The sequence below is a fragment of the Lepus europaeus genome, chromosome 3 (assembly GCF_033115175.1).
Source record: "Lepus europaeus isolate LE1 chromosome 3, mLepTim1.pri, whole genome shotgun sequence".
Lineage (NCBI taxonomy): Eukaryota > Metazoa > Chordata > Mammalia > Lagomorpha > Leporidae > Lepus > Lepus europaeus.
In genome coordinates, this window is record NC_084829.1 from 71,623,810 (window position 1) to 71,645,209 (window position 21,400).

Genomic DNA, 21,400 nt, shown 5'->3' on the forward strand with positions numbered 1-21,400 from the left:
TGAATGTATAAATTGCTTTTGGGAGAATAGACATTTTGATGATATTGATTCTTCCAATCCATGAGCATGGAAGATTTCTCCATTTTTTGGTATCCTCTTCTATTTCTTTCTTTAAGGTTTTGTAGTTTTCATCGTAGAGATCTTCAACGTCCTTGGGTAAGTTTATTCCAAGGTATTTGATTGTTTTTGTAGCTATTGTGAATGGGATTGATCTTAGCAGTTCTTCCTCAGCCGTGGCATTGCCTGTGTATACAAAGGCTGTTGATGTTTGTGCATTGATTTTATATCCTGCTACTTTGCCAAACTCTTCGATGAGTTCCAGTAGTCTCTTAGTAGAGTTCTTTGGGTCCCCTAAATAAAGAATCATATCATCTGCAAAGAGGGATAGTTTGAGTTCTTCCTTCCCAATTTGTATCCCTTTAATTTCTTTTTCTTGCCTAATACCTCTGGCCAAAACTTCCAGAACTATATTGAAGAGCAGTGGTGAGAGTGGGCATCCCTGTCTGGTACCAGATCTCAGCGGAAATGCTTCCAACTTTTCCCCTCAATGTGGTAATTTTTATAACTATGTAAATAAAGGAAGAAATACATTTTATTGTTTAAAGAAAGGGGGCTAACAAGAGATTGCCCATCTACTAGTTCACTCCCAAATGACTGCAACAGCCATGGTGAGCCGGGGAGAAAGCACAAACTAGGAACTCAATCTGGTTCTCACAAAGGAGTTGTAGAGACCCAACTCAATTCTTTATGTCATCACCTCATACCTCCCAGGCTCCTCATTAGCAGGAGGTGAGGATCAGGGAAGAGCTTAAACTTGAACCCAGTCACTCTGATATGGGATGCATGCATCCCAAGCAGTATCTCAACTGCTGCCCTTCGAAGTAAATTTTATTGACTTCTCTTTTAAAAAGGTTTTAAAATAATTATTTTAAGTGGAAACTTGTTCTTTTCGTAACATTTAATATTTTGGTTTTTAAGATTCATTTGAAAGGCAGAATGATGGGGGTTGGAGCAGGAGGGAGACAGAGATAGAGACACAGAGTTCATATCCCACTGGTTCACATCCCAAATAACCACAGCCGGAGTTGGGCTAGGCTAAATTCAGTCAAGAACCAGGGACTGCATCTGGGTCTCCCACAATGGCAGGAACTCAAGTGCTTGATCCATCATTGGCTGCTTCCCAAAGTGCCTTAGCAGGGAGCTGGGTTGAAGCAAGGCAGCTGGGACTGGAATAGGCCCTCCGATGAGGGATGTGGGCATCAAACATTGGCTTAACCTACTCATGTTTTAAAGTAATGCGATTTTTATAAGGGAACATTTTAAACATTAAATCCTAAGTAAATATCATAAAGTTTACATTTTGCACACTAATATAGTACTACAGTAAATTAAGAAAGTATATTCCTTAGTAATGTCTTCAGTAGAATATTAGCTGTGTATTTAGGAATACTTTTCTTGAAGTTATTTAAGTTATTTAGCTCAATTATATCCCCAAGGACAATTACTTTCATCCTGCTGTGTTTCATTTAAAAGCAATTGTTTGTGATAGACATTTTATGAAAAACCACATTAGATATATATTATAAGCAAATTTTTTTCCTAATAAAGTTTGTGTTCAATGAATAAGTGATACCTATTTCTTTTAGGCTATATTTTTCTGGATCCCTGTAAGCAAGGAATACTCAAGATAATACAGATGGTTTCACTCCAAATTTTGAACGTTTAGTTTACTTGAAAGTTTTCTCACCAGCTATTATAAGAACTTTGATTGGGGGAGGGGGGATGAACTTTTTTATTATATACTATAAGACCATTAAAATATTAAAAGAGAATATCACTGTTGATTTCTTAGTATAATTCAGATGTAACAAATTAATTAAAAGCTCATGGAATATTGATTAAGCAAGGAACAAAAGGTAAATGACTAATGTAGGCTATTCTGTTCTTCAGCTTGTCTTCATGAGTGGTGAGGTTTTTGGCAAGCTAGTAGTAGTAGTAGTTCTGCATCACAGTTATTAGAAATCCTACCAACAAAGTGCTAGATCAAACTTGATCAAGGTCTTATAGACAGGTACAATCATTTTGCTTTCTGGGGTCAGACTCTGGGCTGGACATACTGAAATACAATTGAGGTAGAACCAGAGGCATTTTCCATCCTTTGTCTTCTGACTGGTATGACTTTTGGTTTCAATGGTTACACCATACCTTACAATGTATTAACACCATAATAATAATCTCTTAAAATTACTTGTCAGGAACAAGGTAGCTATAACTTATCAGTTAAAAATCAGGAAAATGTATCTTATGTGTTAAAATAATAGTAATAAAGATAATAGCTAAACTCTATACCTCTTTTCATCTTTTCCTGTAGGAACTTTTCCGAAGAGAGTACTGTTCAAGTGCTATGTCTTGCACATGGCCGAGGATAAATGATACATGTGGTATGAATAAATAGGATTTAGATTAGCAAATGCTGGGGAGGTTTGCCTGGCATAAAAGCAAGTGTGGAGAAAAGACCATTAGCAATAAAGATCAAGAGATCAGGGTCCTGGCCCAGATCCTGCCACTAACCAGCTGTGTCCTAGAGACATTCACGTAAATCTCTGGGCCCAAATGACTTACAAAATTCTTTGCAAGTGTACCAGTTTGGGGTTTCTAAATTTTTTAGAAAACAAATTTTATGTCTGTCAGGATACTGAAGTTGTGGAAATAAATCAGATTAATAGTCATTTAGCCTCTCCCTTTCATTAAATGGTTTCTTCAGATTTGATGGTGATGGGGAGTACAGGAAAGCTATTCAAGTGACTGCCTTTGAAGCGATTTGACAAATATATAATGACACAGTGCATGAAAATCCTACAAAAGTTGTAATAAGGGACTTGAAGTCAAATCACGGATTTTTAAGTTCAAATACCAAAATATTTCTTTAAAATATATGACCATCTATATATAGTAGGAGAAATAGTTGTATACAGAACCAAAGTCAAAATCAGTTTTTCGCACTAACGAGTTGGATGAAAGCATGGAAAAGATGGAAAATCTAACCTAGTTATTGAGACTGAAAAATGCCTATGTACTTGATATTACTTATTTTTACCTAAACATTTAAATGCTTATTTGAGAATTCAAAGGGTATTAAAAGCTCACAGAGGGGGCCAATACTGTGGCATAGTAGGCTAAGCCTCTGTCTGAGGTGCTGGTGACCCATATGGGTACCTTATCATAGCCAGGCTGCTCCTCTTCCTATCCAGCTCTTTGCTGATGCCCTGGGAAGGCAGGGGAGGATGGCCCAAGTGTGGGCCTCTGCACTCATGTGGGAGACCCTGAAGACGCTCCTGACTCCTGGTTAACTTTATGTCTTTGAGAATTTCATTTTCTGATGTAATTTATAAATCTGATGACATTAAGAGTGAAATAAAATAAGGCCAAATATAGCATTACATACCCCAGAGATAATGATCTGAAAAGAAATATTATATATATGTACATATATACACATACACACACTGTACATATCATATTTATTGTTACTAAGAGAGGGAATAGCTGAAAACATAACACCCATTGCATTGTTTTCATCTTAGGAAATTACTAATCATTTTTGAAAACTGCTAGCATCTTGCAAATTTTTGTCAGAGGCCGTGAGAGATCCCTATAATCTTAACCCTTAGAGAAAGAATCTCCTAGCATACTAGCAGATCCATACACGCTTCTGGGAATTTTCTCCTATGCGTATAGCAACATGTATAGACTGTTACCTGATCATTTGCATTCTAGATCATGGAAAAAAGTGACATAATTATTGTGAGAAGCTGAGCAACTTGAATCCTAATTAAAATTCACTGGATATGCCAACAAAATTCAGCTAATTATATGTTATCTTTCCCATAAATAATGATATTAATAACCGTTAACTCTTACATTGGGCTAATATGACATTGGCCTAAAGGGACAGCCCCAAAACTAAGTAATTTACTAAGCATTATTTTTTTACCATCTTTTATTATTCAGTTGAGAGCAGAGAGACAGAGAGAGTGAGGGTGAAAGAAGGAGAGCACACACGAACTTTCATCTGCTTTTGCTCCCTAAATGCACGTGGCAGCTGGGGCTGGACCAGGTTGGGATCAGGTACTGAGGAAACAGTCCAGGTCTCCTATGTGAGTGACAGGTCCCAAATTACTTGAGCCATCACCTGGGGCTTTCCAGGGTTTACACTGGTAGGAAGACGTAGTCAAGTGCTTGAGATGAGCATAGAATCCAGGCTCTCTGTTTTGGAATGTGAGCCTATTAACCACTTTGTTAAAGTCTGCCCCTAATAAGCATTCTTGGCTCATCTTGGAGGTCATAGATTCTCTTTCCAGACTCCAACAGCAGTGTTCTTCGGCTCTCCTATGATATATACCACATATGATCTTGTTTTAGGATAATGTATATGTGCCTCATCCTCACTCTACTTTCTACAACCTCGTCAAAAAAATCGTGTGTTGGTCTACCATGGCTACTTCCTATAAGATGAGGTTATTGTAGGACACATTCAGGCCAATGAGACAAAAGTAAAGAGGAATAATCTTGTATTAGAGTTTATTTTGTGGCACATAAGGAAAATTGAATAGAGGTGAAGCTAAAGGCGGACATGTGTAGGTAAATTATTCCTCGCAAGGTTTACCACTGTAAGGTATTCTGTATTGGCTCAGAGACAACTATCACTTGTCCCAAAACAGACACTGACCTTAGCTACTGACCTTAGCCTTAGAAGACTTTGGTGTCTCTTCCAAGTGTAAAACTCTGTGATCTTAATCATTTACTCCCCTCCATTGAGAAGCTATTCATCCTATAGACACATTATTCATACTAGGATTGAGACAGTCCTAGTCATTCCAACTCAATCAGGCCACACTTGACATCATTTAGAGTACATTTTGATCAGCAATGCTATAGTGCTCCTCTGATTCAACATGGCCAGGCTAGAGCTCCTAGTCTCTCTATACAACTCATCTGGGCCTGTAAGTGTGGTCATCACCTATCAGTGTCTGTGTCCTGCCAACCTCTTGCATATAATGTGGGGGAAAATCACATTATCTCATGTTTCAACCCATTATTATTTATGCCTCCACTGCAGATACTGTGCATATAAAGACAAAGCAAATTCTATATTTTTCTTACATGTGAGACAGGAATATTTTTTAAAAGGTTTTATTATTTATTTGAGAGGTAGAGTTACAGACAGAAAGAGGGAGAGATCGTCCATCTGCTGGTTCACTCCGCAAACGGCCACAACTGCAGGCCAGGTTTTGTAGATGCTTTGTTGCTTTCCCCCTCTCTAACTTACTTCCTTTGTAGTTTGACCCTTTTCTCTGGGGTAAATGTTTTTTAAATCACAAAGAAGTAAAAGCAGCCTGACCCCTCCTGCAGCTATGTTTTCTTTGGCCTGTGCACTGGTGTATGTGTCTGTGTGTGTGTGTGTGTATGTATTACATTTGTTAATTTTATAAGTTGAGAGAATTTATATAAAATGTGGATTTTAGATCTGCTTGAAAACACAGTATGATTCAGTGTCACAGAGATTGGATATTGTCTCATGGCTGAAATTGAATAGCTACTCCTGTCTCCCCTGGGTTTGTGTTTGCTGGGTCACTCTGGCTGCAGCCAGACTGAGCTCCCTGATCTATGCATCTTATCCATCTGGCCTCTGAGGTTCTGCTTAACTTAAGTCCCAAGGTGTCTTGTTCCCTAAAAAATGACAGCTATTCAACCTGAATGTATCTCTCTAAAGAATACTAATCCAGTTTCTTGAAGTTTTTATTGCCTTCAGGAAGGGTACCTATAGAGTCATTTCAAGAATACAAGAGTAGTTTCAATATTAGAAATATGTGTTTTTTAAGCATCACAATTGCTTTTCTGTTACTTTAAGCCTAAAATGCTCCTAACCATAACACGTATCAACAGGATATTTTTGAAACCATGATGTGAATTATCATTGAGAAGAAGGTACAGTAATATTGAGGGAATTTCTAAAAATATAGACAGGCTGGCGCTGTGGCTCACCTGGCTGCGGCACCGGCATCCCGGGTTCTAGTCCCGGTTGGGGCAGCAGATTCTGTCCCGGTTGCTCCTCTTCCAGTCCAGCTCTCTACTGTGGCCTGGGAAGGCAGTGGAGGATTGCCCAAGTACTTGGACCCTGAACCCTTGTGGGAGCCCAGGAGGAGGCACCTGGCTCTTGGCTTTGGATCCGTGCAATGCGCCGGCCATGGCGGCCGTTTGGGGGGATGGACCAATGGAGGGAGGACCTTTCTCTCTGTCTCTCTCTCTCTCACTGTCTAACTCTGCCTGTCAAAAAAAATAAATATTCAAAAATATAGACAAACTAGTCCTAAAAATAATAAAATATGGTATAAAGTTGCAGAAATTGACACAATATATAATTATTTGTAATAAAACAGAGCCCCATAGGGGGAAAATACAATCCAAACATTCATGAAAAAATGGTTCTTAAATATATGGTAAAATGGTCCATTTCATAATTTGAAAGAATAAAAGTTATGTAATGGATTGTGCTATTACCTATCAGTTCATAAAACAGTATGATATGCATTGTTTTCTTGAGGTTGAGAGAAACATCTTTCATGTATTTTCATTGGGTTTTGATGAGAATATAAAGTGGTACAGCATCTATAAAAATGAGTTTGGCAACATCTACCAAAACTAAAATAATAGAAATTGACATTTTATTTGTAATAATTTATGCTAAATAGATACTTTAAATACACATGAGATGACTTTGTAGAGAAGTGTAGTTCCATGTGCACATATGTCTGTATATATACCTGTATACACACACTTATATGCAATGTAACAAAGTACAACCGATTGTCTACAGAGTGGTTCAGTTACTCTACCAGGAGGAAGTGAGGCAAAAAGACTGTCCTGTGGTCCCTCAGCCTTGACTGGAGCAAAGCACAGCTTGTTAACAGCATTTCTTTTGAGGGGAAAACAATCTTCAGCACCTTCTTAAACCAGCATTTATTGCAATGCTTATTTCCAACTTGTAGAGGGGAACGCTTCTAATTACTGTTGCCACCTGAATTATGAAGTTTTACATATAGCTAATGAAAACAATAGGTGAAAAAATTCCTTATGAAGGGAAGCTCCTTGGATCTCATCTCAGACAGAAAAATATATGGGAAAGAGGAACGTAAAAATTGAAACCGTCCTTTATGGATTTTGCTTGGAAAGTCCTCAGGTATCCCAGGACTACATGTAGCTAAGTTTGAAGACCTTAAAGTCAAATAATATTTTCTATATACTATTTTGTGCTAAATAGCAGAAGTTAGAGAGTACATCTTGGCGGGAGACAGCACTGTGGCACAGCGGGTAAAGCCGCCACCTGCATTGCTGGCAATCCATATGGTGCCGGTTCAGGTCCTGGCTGCACCCCTTCTGATCCACCTCTCTGTTGTGGCCCAGGAAAGCAGTAGAAGATGGCCCGAGTCCCTGGACCCCTATACCCATGTGGGAGACCTGTAGGAAGCTCCTGGCTCCTGGCTTTGGATGGGCGCAGCTCCAGCTGTTGCAGCCAATTGGGGGGTGAACCAGTGGATGGAAAGGAAGACCTCTCTCTCTCTCTCTCTCTCTCTCTCTCTCTGCCTCTCCTCTCTCTGTGTAACTCTCTTTCTTTTTTTTTAAGATTTATTTATTTATTTGAAAGGCAGAGTTACACAGAAAGAGGAGAGGCAGGGAGAGAGAGAGAGAGAGAGGTCTTCCATCCGACGGTTCACTCCCCAACTGGCTGCAAAGGCCACAGCTGTGCTGATCCGAAGCCAGGAACTAGAAGCTTCTTCCAGGTCTCCCATGTGGCTGCAGGAGCCCAAGCATTTGGGCCATCTTCTGTTTTCCTAGGCCATAGCAGAAAGCTGGATCAGAAGTGGAGCAGTTGGGTCTCGAACTGGCGCCCATCCCATAGGGGATGCCGGTGCTTCAGCCCAGGGCGTTAACCCACTGCGCCACTGTGTCAGCCCCTTCTCTCTGACTTTCAAGTAAATAAATAAATCTTTTAAAAAAGAGAGTACATCTTGGGAATGTCTGGAAAAGGCTTAATATTTTTTGTATTTCCCAATCAACTGTCTCCTGACAGGTGTGCAGCTATGACAGCCATGCTTGGAATGAGCAATGCCCTTCATCAAGAAGGCATCATGACCTTTTCTTTTCCTATGATGATAGTGCTCCAGTGGTGTCCTGTTTCCTTTCCAAAGCTCTAATTTCTAGGTTGTTGGTTTCAAAATTGAAGTCTGATTGTTGTGTTAGCTTTAAAACCAGAAAAAATAAGAGCATTGCTAGTATCCCATGAATGTATATGGGGATGGGAGAGGGAGAAGGGGAAGGAGAGAGAGAGGACTCCTTTTTAATAACAACACTAAAATATTGTTGATTGAACATTGAGTAGTATTCATATATATGTTGAAATAAATTATAATATAAAATGCCTTTTGTTGGAAGTGACTTGGCAATAAGCTTGGGAGGAAGGACTTTTTAAATAATAAATCATTGTATAGCTATCATCTTGAAATATTCTGGAATTCAGGATGTAACATACATTCATTTTGCATATAAAAAGTAGAATCAGGAAGTAGAGTCTTTGGCTCCCTTAATATGGGGAAAGAAATAAAATAAAAACAGTGTGTTTACTCTCTTTAGAAATACTAATGCACTTGAGATTATCTATTATATTTTCTATCCAGCAGGGAGCAGTCGAAGTCCATCATGCCTTCCTTATACCCAGGCCTCGTGGCTGTACCCTGAGCCATCTCAGGCAGGTCCTAGCTGAGGAGACTTTCTAGGTTACTGGCTTGATGCTATTTCCTGCATAGAATATTCTTTCTCATCCCTGTTCTTTATTTTAAATTATTTATATATCAATTTATTTGGAAGTTTATTTAGCCACAAATATGCAATTAGCTGGCTGGTGGTCATTGGCCACACTTTAAAAAAAAAAAACTACAGGAACACAAACTATGGTGTTGAATAAAGTTGATGATAAAGGAGCAAAACACAGAGTCTGAAAGTGGTGTAAACTTGTCATTCCTGGAATAAATGCACTAAGAACCACCAGAAAGGTCAAGCTCATAGTTACTAGTAGCTAATATATGACACTCTCCTGGGAAAATTGGTGAAAAACAAGGATCTTTCAATGATAGACAGACTAAGAAATAATTACAATAAGAATCATCAAGAGACAGATGATATAAAGGAATAAGTGTCAGTATGTGGGGACCATCAAACTCATCCGTTATCTTTCCCTTTTCTTTCATGGTGTCAGAGGAGAGCAAGATATGGAGGGCTTTCATCTACGTGTATAGTGAAAAGCGTATCTTGCCATTCTTTCCTAGTGAACTGTGGCTTTGATGGTTCTGATACAAAATCTTCGCGTGTGGGTCACTTCTGCTGTTCTGCTGCAACCACTCACCAGGTTCTGAAGCAGGATTATAAGCAGGCAGCTTCTTGAAAATACTGTTTCCTATTTCCCTGTTTAGCCTCATGGACTGAACCCAGTCTCCCACCGAATAAGTGTGACTGGAAGTAAAGGATGAGATGTAGTAGCAAACTGGCAAAATGAAGAGTTTATTACATATACTTTTGCAGGCTTTTGAAAACACTTTAACCTGTTTATAACATCTATGTGTGCCATGGGTAGATTCATTTATTACTGACAGTGCTGTCTTCACTTTACATCAGTAGCACTGTTGATTCGCCGTCAGTAAGGCACAGAGTTTAAGGTGGCTTTTCCCGGTAGTGATGCTGTCAGAAGCCAGCCACATTCCTTGACTTGTCTATCCTCACAACCAAAGGCATACACTTTAATTGAGAGATGACAATTAGGTATATAATTTGTGGCCATGGAGCAGACGGGAACTAACCATCCCACATGTGGTGAGCTTGAATGTCAGCCTGCTTAGCTCTCCTCTCGCCAGCTGAGCTAGCATTTTACAGGAGTCACTGTTAAGAATGTGCACATTCAAAGGTTCAAATTTTTTGTTACTGAGGAATTAGCAATAAATTTGATTTTGACCATAAAATTTTCCTAAGAACCAATATTCTTCAACAAATAAAGTAAGACTGATTTTTCATAATTTCGCAAATGTTTTCCATCTATTATGAAATTTACTAAAAATGTTATTTTTCTGAGAAGTATTTACTAATTGGAAGCAATGATTAATTTTTTAAAAAATTATAATTTATGGGGCCAGCACTGTGGCGCAGCTGGTTAACGCCCTGGCCTGAAGCGCCGGCATCCCATATGGGCACCGGTTCTAGCCCTGGCTGCTCTTCTTCCGATCAAACTCTCTGCTATGGCCTGGGAAAGCAGTGGAAGATTGTCCAAGTCCTTGGGCCCCTGCACCCGTGTGGGAGACCTGGAAGAAGCTCCTGGCCCCTGGCTTCAGATCAGCGCAGCTCTGGCCATTGCGGCCATCTGGGGAGTGAACCAGTGGATGGAAGACCTTTCTCTCTCTCTCTGTGTAACTCTGACTTTCAAATAAATAAATAAATCTTTAAAAAATGGGGTGAAGGGCCAGGGGGTTGCAGAGGGGCACTTTTGAATGGGCTGGTCAGGGAGTTCATCCCTGAGGAGGAGGACCCTTTTATTCATATGAAAGTCAGAATTATAGAAAGAGAAGGAGAGGCAGAGAGTGAAAGAGAGAGAGAGAGAGAGAGAGAGAGAGAGAGAGAGAGGTCTTCCATTTGCTGGTTCACTCTCCAATTGGTCACCACAGCTGGAGCTGCACTGATCCGAAGCTAGGAGCTTCCTCCAGGTCCCCTACGCAGGTGCAGGGACCCAAGGACTTGGGCCATCTTCTACTGCTTTCCCAGGCCATAGCAGAGAGCTGGTTCAGAAGTGGAGCAGCCAGGACTTGAACCGGCACTCATATGGGATGCTTGCACTGCAGGTGGTGGCTTTACCTGCTGCACCACAGCACTGGCCCCCCATCATCCTTTCAACCTACTCCTGAATTTGGATAATGGATTAATTGCCTTGATTTTATTTAAAATATTATCACATGCAGCATCAAAACAACTGCATAGACACTCCCCACCTCCATTGCAGTTGTCCCCCTAAGGAGAGCTGCAACTATAGAATTCTATAGGCAAGGTCACCTTCTGAAACTTTGAAGGATTTAAGAGTCAGGCTTTGGGGAGGTCAGCTAATCTGAGGCCAGGATGAGAATACTGCCTTGATGTGAGATAATTTGGAGCTGGGCCAGGTGAGCTCTCTGCGAATCTGTTCTCAGTTAAGGTCTAGAGCCACATTCCAAGGAGGCAGGGTGAATGGGATTTCATAAGAGACAGCATATGGCATGGTCAGAAGAAAACGTGAGAGAGGGCTGCACGTTTTCTGGCCTATGAAGGCGGTCATTTTGTGGAGGCGAAAGATAAATCCAACTGTAGACATATCGAGGCCTAAGAGGCCTAATGATCTCTGAGACAGAATGTTCTTTAGGTATCTTCAAACATGGGTTGAAATTCAGGTCAGTGATTACAGTTGAAAGATGACATTGCTTGTCTTTATCTTCTCTCTCATTACTATATTTCAGTTCTCTTTGCTCCTTTGACAAAAACGAGGATTGGATATTTTTGCCGTTATGTCTAGTTCAATCTATTGCATTGTTTCAACAGTTAACAATATGACCTTTAGCTTAAGCTAAACAGGTATATAGTGACAGATTCTCTTCTTTCTCCAACCAAGCCACCAAAACTCTTTCAAAGCTTCGTGGCAGGTCTGGCTACTACTGGAAATTTGAGGAGCATAAAATCTGAAAAAGAAAAACAAAAACAAAATTAATCTCTCTTGTATATGAAATAAGCAAAACAACCAGATACAGAAGGAATTTTAAGATTTTTTTTAACAGCAATTTACACCACCATCCAGATGTGATTATGTTTAATCCCTCCTGCGAGTCTATATTTTGAATCATTTGATTATTTTTTCCAGCAACTATTTGATGAGCTGTATTATGTTCTAGGCAGTTTTCTAGCATAACAGTGAAGAATAAATGGACAGGATCACAATCTACATCCCTTGGGAGTAGAAAGGCAAAATTAATGTGAACCAATAAGTCAAAGGTGATTTGTACACGAAGTTAATGCTATGAATACTGTAAGATGGGGTATTATAATGGAGAGCTTCAGGACGATGAGTTTGATAGGGAAGGGGCAGTCATTATGAAAGTGAGTTTTGAATTGACAGTTGAAAGACAAGAATGTTTTAGTAATGTGAGGACATGAAGTTATCATACCAAGGGGAGTAACGAGAATTATAACTCCAAGGCAAAACAAAGTTGGCTATTCACGGAACACAAGGATAATGTGGCTGAAGTGTAGTGGGATGAGGAAAAGGCAGGTGCGGTTGGAGAGGGAGTTGGAAGGGGGTGAGACAAGACCTGATGAACCATGAAAGATTAGATGGATTTTATTCCCAGTACAGTGGGAATTTATGCAGAAGTGAAAGATTGCATGCTTTGTTGGCCCAGGAAGACTGTATAAAGAATGTTCGCTTTTGCCAGGTGAACAGAGACTGAAGACAGAGAAGATGGAGATAAATAGGCTTTTATTGATTTGATGTGTTGTTGCCTAATCTCTCTCACACATTCAAAGCCATAAAATGGGTGTTTTTGAAACTGTGGCCTGCACCTGAATTTGAATTAAAATATATTTTTGAAGTGGGTGCCTAAAATGTGTAGGACTATTTTAAGTGTTGGGGAAAAATCATTTCAGTATTTTTATTTGATTTCAGGAAGAACTCCAATATGATTTCCACAAATGAATTGGCAATGCCTTTCCCTTAACAATCTGCCCATCAGCAAAACATAATTTTTCTTTTTTGTTGGGTTGGAGCTGACATCTTCCAATCTGGACTTGAGGAATAATGCTTTTCTATTAGAAAACCAAACTGCACTGAGGACATATTCTCTTTTTGGAAATGCAGAGAGGATTTTGTATGTCCATGGTTTTGGTGAGGGTATATGGGGTTCATGCAGATGGTCTGAAACCCTCCAGCTTGGACAGGGAAACCTCATTTGGGTGTATGTGTGTTCATATGTGTTCATAAAGTCTTTTTTTTCTCTCTCTCTGGTGAGTTCCATTATATAAAATTGCTGCAGATACTGAAGATACTCCCCCCACTACACTTCAGCCACATTATTCTTGTGTTCCGTGAGTAGCCAACTTTGTTTTGCCTAAAGCATGGCTCCCAGGGAAAATGCAGGTTTAGGGTCTCACCACACTCTGGTTAGAGCATTTTCTTTAGCTGATCAATACATAACTACACTATATGTGTTAAACTGTTTAAACAAGTTATTTCTATATATTAATCATACATTAAAACTAAGTGCAAGGCTAGCAGCAGTAAAACTATGTTTGGATGAAAGTTTCTTGACCCATATATTTTCTCTGTATGGTACACCACAAATGTCTCATATTTGTGAGTACCAGACAGCAATTCAGCACTATTCTTGGGGTCTTTTTGGAACAGCAAAATCACCAACAAAAATCCCTCAAATACAAAAAAAATAAAATGTGGCACTAAATAGGCCATTAGACACTTGCTTGTACTCTGAGAGCTAATTAGAGAGGCAGACCATAATTTTGTTCAATCTTGGCTGGAAATGTGTGGAGAGACACATTTTTTCATTGCTGTACATGTCTGTGAATGACCACAGAGTGCCTCTACTATTGATTTTGGAGTTGCAATGAATTTTATTGAGTAGGTGAATTTACAAGAACAGAATCTGTGAATAATGAGGTTTGATTATATATACATATACAAATATGCTTTTTTTTGCTATTATATCCAAAGTTTACATCAGGACTAGTGGGAAAATCTTTTCTTTTTTTGCTTTCTCTGCATCATTTTCCAAGAGTAGTAAAATAATTGAAATTTGTGAACTCTGTCCGAATGAAACCTTTCCATCTTCACATGGAAATTAGATTTTTACTCTTTCTAACCAAGATAAATTGTATAAAACTGTGAAAGACCAGTCAGAAAGTATCAGTTCTCATCAGCGAATTCATAAAGTGTTATAAGGTTTTTTTCTTGATAACTTGGGAGAAAAAATTTAGACATATCTCAGATGTTTCAGCAGAAAATTGAAACACTAATTTTTGAGTCATCACTCATACTATTGGCATGTAATGCAACTGAAAGCAACTTGATTTTCAAAAATTTCTTTTCACTTATTTGAAAGCTAGAAAATCAGGACATGGTGGGTATGTAGATAGAGAGGGAGACAGAGACCTTTCATGTTCTGGTTCACTTTCCAAATACCAGTAACAACCAGGGTAGGGCCAAGCTGAAATCAGTAGGCTGGAGTCATTTTAAGTTTCCCACAAGGGTGACAGGGATCCAAGTAATTGAGCCATCACCTGCTGGCTTTCAGAGAGGGAATTAACAGGAAACTGGACGTGGCTATAGAGTGAGACTTAAACTCAAGCACTGTGATATGGGTTGCTGGTGTCCCAAATGGTCTCTTAACTTTTGCTCCAAACATCCAACCCAAACTTGGTTTTTAACTTGGTGATTATTTTTCCTCTTGAAACACAAATATGATTTCATCCTCTATAAATCAATAAAATCTTGAGTTGGTTGTGTATTTATGCTTTGTAGAAAGGAAATTACATCATAATAGTAGTCTGCAGATAAATAAGAACTCCTCATTCCTTAAGGTCAGCATTTAAACCACAAATTGAATGTCAAGAACGTAGCCTGTTATTTTCATTTAATTTTAAAGTTATGAAAAAAATCAAAATGATCCAAACTGAAAACAAAAAAAAAATAATTTAAAAAACAGAAACATATATTCAATTTTTTAACAGGAAATCAAATGGAAAAATGCTTAGGAGGGAGAAAACTGACTTTAAATTTGTAAATTTAAACGAACAGCATAATAGCAAAATATAAGTCACATTAGTTGAAAAAGACTGTCACTTAGGACACCCTGAGTAGACAGCTTGTACCTGGAGCATGATATCCTGAAAGGAATATTGAATTGACTATTAGGAAACAGATTTCAAACCCATCGCTGCAACCAATCAGTCACACAGATTTAGCTGTCAGGTTTGGGGCACTGAGGTTGAACTTCTCAACAATACAGTCTGGAATTGGGATTTCCTGATCTTTAATATCTTTCAGCTCTAAAATTTCCAGAGGTTCCAACACAAAACACCTATGTTAGGCATTTATTTTGAATTCCAGGACTTTCTTCAAATGCCTGCATATATTCCTAGGTACTGTTTTTTTGTTTAAAATTTTATTCAGGTACCCCAACAAACACTTTTAGAAGAAAAACAATTAAATTAGTTGGCCTTTTTACTTTTACTAAATTCAGACACTGCAAAAATTACAGGAATATTCATTTATCGAGTTGAATATAGAAATGTATTAAAAAGAACCCTCTCTCTTGCCAATATGCTTCAAAGAAAAATTAAGAAATTTCAAACTTAAATTTTGTGGACTTATGAGTTTGTCATCATCATTTAATTGATACAATTCCTCCTGTACTTTTGTAGGGATAAATTTTGGTGTCATCTCCATTTCCAGTTTGATTTTTGATAAATACTTAAAACATTTTCTGGTACTCCATTTGATGAATATTTTGATTATGGATTTCCAGCTGATTTTGAAAACTACAGTACATAATATAAAGGAGTTATGGAAAAATGCTTCATCTGAGGAGTAGAATACTACTACTGTTTTACAAAATAATTCTTCAAAGTTTGAAGCATTTCAAAATCTGATTACACCAGAGAGTAAAAGTGTTTTTTGCCATGCTGAGGACATTTTTTATATCTAACAACTGCTTTGTGACAAAATTTTGAAGTAAAGTAATCTGAAAAATGTTGCCAGAATATTTCAATTTTTTGGAGCATAATTGTTAGTGTGTATTTTTACAATCAATTTCACATACATTTCTGTTGTTTTTATTTCTTAGTGAAAGAATAGTGTTCATACCATAATGTTTTGCTTCAAGAAAGTTAATATATATTATCATTACAAAAAAGTCATTTTGTCTTCTGTGTTAAACTTTTAAGCTACAATTACTATAGCACTTATAATACTGTAGATATTTCACTTTGAAGAAAATGGATTTCGAAGTTTTTGTTTTGCTCATGGCTAATTGTTATTGAAATTAAATGATTTTTTAAAAAGACCTTTCATGATTTATATGTCTATTGAAGGTTTTTCCTTTGCTAATGGAGTCAAGAGACATTAAAATAAAATTATTTCTTCCTTCTATGTGTACAAATAAAATTTGGAATCCAAAATGAACAAAATTAAGTTAGATGCATAGTCCATTTGGTGTGAAAGAAGTTCTTCTTCTACAGAAATATGTAATCATACATTCTACAACCACAAATATTACATTGTGACCTTTTGAAACAATCATCTTGAAAAAGAAAATAAAACAGGGGTATGCATTTGACACAGATACATTGCCACTTGAGAAGTCCATAACCCAGTGCCAGGAATCGAGCCCTGGCTTTGTTCCCCATTTCAGCTTCCTGTTAATGCACACTCTGGGGTGCTGTGGTGACATCTCAAAGAGTTAGATCTTTGCCACCTACATGGGAGACCTGAATTCATTTCCTGGCTCTTGGTTTCAGCCTGGGCTAGTACTTGCCTTGCAGGCATTTGAGAGTGAACCAGTAGAATGGAGATTTTTGTGTATGTCTCTCTCTCTCTGCCTTTCACATTAATAAAATGCATAATATAGAATTCTTTTAAAAAGATATTGCTGCTTCTTCAACTTATTTTTATATGTTGCTTTGCTGATGTGATATTGCTGTGGCCTTTGGGGTCGATAGTAATGGTCCGCAAAGATGTGCATTAAATGATCATCATAAACTGTCTTGAGAACTAAGGACTTGAATTTAATTTTTCATTTAATGTTTTCTTGCCTTATGTTTAGTTCCTTGTAGAACGAATATATTAAATAAGCAATGAAATGTTAGCAAACAGTGAAATAAATTGTTTTAGATTTACATATTATAATGAAGCACAGGAAAAAAAAAGCCTTCAGATTATTCTATGTTCTATGCAAATCCTTAGCTTCTGTTTCTTGTATATATTTTGTTTCAATCCTCTCTATAATTACCCTACAGACTCCCATTGATTATGCCAACTAGTGGCCTGAGTAAGGTTATAGAAGAAGTTAAGTTGAGTTCCTAACCTTTCTTTTTTTTTTAATTAAACTTTTATTTAATGAATATAAATTTCCAAAGTACAGCTCATGGGTTACAATGGCTTCCCCCTCCCAAAACTTCCCTCCCACCCACAACCCTCCCCTTTCCCGCTCCCTCTCCCCTTCCAATCACATCATGATTCATTTTCAATTCTCTTTATATACAGATCAGTTTAGTATATATTAGGTAAAGATTTCAACAGTTTGCCCCCATATAGCAACACAAAGTGAAAAAAAAAATACTGTTGGAGTACTAGTTATAGCATTAAATAACAGTGTACAGCACATTAAAGACACATGACATAAAAAGGAGTGAGCAGTCATGCCTAGCAATGCCTGTTGAAGGCATTGTTAGCATTTTGTCAGTGAATGTCCTATAAACTATCCTGGAAAGTGAAGTGTTAGTTACTTACATTAGAAAATAGTTAAGAAAACAAAGATGGCAGACATAGGTGGTTTTATTTATTTATTTATATATTTTTTATTTGATAGGTAGAGTTATAGACAGTGAGAGAGAGAGAGACAGAGAGAAAGGTCTTCCTTCCGTTGGTTTACTCCCCAAATGGCCACTACAGCTGGTACTGCGCTGATCCGAAGCCAGGAGCCAGGTGCTTCTTCCTGGTCTCACATGCAGATGCAGGGACCCAAGCACCTGGGCCATCCTCCTTTGCCCTCCCGGGCCACAGCAGAGAGCTGGACTGGAAGAGGAGCAACTGGGACAGAATCCGGCACCCCAATTAGGACTGGAACCCAGGGTGCCGGTGCAGCAGGCAGAGGATTAGCCAAGTGAGCCAGGGCGCCGGCCAGACATAGGTGGTTTTAAAAACTGTTTTTCATGTGTTTCACACAGCTATAGAATGAAAGACCTTGGTAGAAATTAGAATTATCAAGTGGAAGGCCATTAAACTCATTGAAGTTCATTTTAATGCAATTGTTGACAAAATGTCTCCACAATTTTACATTTGTTAAAGACTGATGTCTTCAGAAATAGAAAAAGCAATTCTCTAATTTGTATGTAATTACAAATGACCATAAATAACATAAACAATTCTGAGAAACAAAAATAAACCTGGTGACATCATGTTTCCTAATTTCAAAATATATTATAAAACTATAGTAATTAGAACACTGACATGAGGACGATGTAGAGACTATTAGAACAGAACAAAAAGCCCTCAACAAGGGTGTCAAGCATACACAGTGGAAAAGGATAGACTTTTCAACAAATGATGTTGGAAAAATTGCATATCAACATGTAAAAGAATGAAATTAATCTCTCCTAGCACACACAAAAATCAACTCAGAATGAATTTTAAAAAGTTAAATGTAAGATTTGAAAGTGCATGATTCCTTAGCATAGTCACAGGCAGTAGAAATTACAGTAAATACATTACAGAATTATGTTTTTATAAAGTTTATATGAAAATCATGTATGTAGGAAATTAGGATGGTTTCTTATGTTTAAAATTGTTAGCAACTAATTTATTTATCCAAATCACATTAAATGATCATAGCCTAAATTTAACACTGTATGTTTAAGCATAGTAGTTAAGACCAAAATTAATCAAAAAAATTTCTCTTTGAATATCCTACATTATGGGAAGGAGACATAAAAATGTTTGTATTGACAAAAAAAAAATCCCACAATACTTCAGTACCTGGCTCATTGATTTTCTTTTTATTACAACTCCTATCATAATTTCTGCTGATGGTTACCCCCCTTATGGACTACTCAAATTCTTAGTCTCTCCATATTTGACTTCCTGTTCTACAATGGCATTTTTTCTTCAATCATTTCAGTTTCCCACTCTTATGGTCTTTTACTAAATTCTTAATAGATAATGACTATGAGTCCCTGGCCGCAGTCTCCTGTCCATTGGCTTACTTAATCTATTACCCCTACACCCACAATTCTTCAACTCTTCCCGGAACCCCAACTCTGACTCTTTTTATTACACAGAGTTATAGTTCATGATTTCATGGTCCATCCTATAAAAACTTCCTTTTAAATAATATTTATTCTATCTTGTGTTACTATATTAACCCAGAAAAGCCCCAACCCTAGGCTCAACTCACTGGAGAAAACAATTCTTCTAAATATTCTCACATTCAACTATGGCCATAAGTTTTAGATGATACACAGCACTGATTAGTGATTCTCCAATTTTTCTAGTAAATTCCTTTTACACATTCTAAGAAATACTCATTCTCCTTCATATTGTCCTCCCAACTCTGGCCTATGGTCTCAGACTATACATAATTATCAGTAAACACACTATATATTGTAAGTTGTAGACACACTGATAAGACGGGCCTCATAGCCTCACCAATTTTCAAACTGATGTTCACTTACTCCAAGCTGGTTTGCTTCAGCTCAGCTGAGATGAGAAACAACTCTGAGATGCTATCTGAAGGCAAACTGTCCACTTTCATGCACTCAGAACCTTTGCTCATGTAATTATCCTGTAGTTTTCTCTGTCTCTTGTGGCTTCAATTTCTCCCTGTACCAAATGGTTTCTGATGGCATATAAACATTCTCTCTAACATCTTGCATAAAAGGGCACTTATTTTAAAACCACAGGTACACTTCATTAAAACAGCTTCTTAAAAATTTCACCCATCCTTTTGTTTCCTTGTATTCTCTCTCTTCTTTATTATGCTCTAAGCAGAGTTTCTTCAACACCACCACCAACAACAAAGCAAAACTACACACCTTTAAGGGAACCGATGATTTCTATCTATCCTGTCAAGTCCAGTGGTCATGTTCTGTCGTCCTACTTGATTGTGTAACCACATTTGACACAAACCAACAATCTGATCTCTCCACATTCATCTTTGACTACCTATGCAACCCTGTGCGTATTATCTAAACTTCTTGTTCTCCAGTACATTCATTTGTGAAATAAAGACAATACGAATTCGCTGCTCAGGTATGTTGAGAATTAAATACGGTAACCACACCAGTACAAAAATCATGCAAAAGCTATTCTTCCTGCTTTTACTCTGGACTCACTAAATTCCATTTTCTGAAAAATTGCAAGGATATGCTTTTTAAAATAATTTTTTAAAGATTTTATTTATTTATTTATCAGGCAGTTACAGAGCTGGGCTGGAAGAGGAGCAACCAGGACTAGACTATCCCACATAGGATGCTGGCGCTGCAGGTGGAGGATTAATCTAATGTGCCATGGCACTGGCCCCAATGATATGCTTTTAAATGTGTATAACTGATTAAAGTCATCATCTCTCTCATTTCATTATTCATGTGCACCCAGAATGAAATATCTGGCCTTATCCTAGACCAGGGCCTTTTTTGTGCATCATGCTGCTAGCTTATTGGTCTCTTTCTGCCAGAGGATGTCTTAGTTACACCCTTTCCTGAATGTCCAGCCTCTCCAAAATGCAGTGACTTAAACCGATTTCTGTTACGTTTGTGAGTCAAGAATTTCAGTATTCCTTGATGGAGTGATTCTTTCTCTATACATCATGCATTCTATTGGCCTTTGGATTAGGGATCCAGAATAGATTCTCTTGTGTGACTGGAGCCCTGAGTAGGTTTGAAGAAAGACTGTACTCAGTGAGATCTCTCTCATTTGCATCTGCTTGAGTCTGCTTTAGTCTCAGACCTTCCCATGTTTTCTCCCCAGAGGTTAATGGAGGTTACAAGTTCATTCAATGTTCTAAGAAATCAGGCAGACACTACCAGTCCTCTGAGAGATTAGCCCAGGTCTGGCACAGGCTTAATTCTAACCCTTTTGTGGGCATTAGAGTTGCAACCCAGCCCCGACGTTGGGAAGGTGTCTAATAATCTACCACAAGAGTAAACCAAGATCATTCCTGCTAAATGCCTTTTACACTTCTTTCTGCCAAATGAAATTCTGCCTTCAAATCTTCTCATGGCGGATACATTGAAATCTCAGATCAGTTACCACCTCCTCATTAGGCAAGAGCTAAGTGGACCTTCTCCCATCATAACTATGTACTCCATTGTTTGTTTTATTTTCTTCTGAGATAATTTTATTAATGGCTGGCTGCTTTCCACTGTAATGTCAACTATACAAGAGCAGAAACTTCCTTTCTGCCAATTCCATGGTTCTAAAGTCCATAGTTTTTGATATGTAGAATTCGTTCAAAAATGGTTTTCTGAATCAATGAGTCAAGTGGGAATAGAT

At 38.0% G+C, this 21,400-nt stretch overlaps 1 long non-coding RNA gene across 1 annotated transcript in view; it reads left to right on the forward strand.

The window, feature by feature from the left end:
* The window catches only part of LOC133756962 (uncharacterized), a 40,888-nt gene extending 20,493 nt beyond the window's left edge, over positions 1 to 20,395 (forward strand). Inside the window, exon 3 of the long non-coding RNA XR_009865552.1 lies at positions 20,321 to 20,395. This is a non-coding gene — a long non-coding RNA (uncharacterized LOC133756962). The remainder of the gene's footprint in view (positions 1 to 20,320) is intronic.
* The last annotated feature ends 1,005 nt before the right edge of the window (positions 20,396 to 21,400 follow it).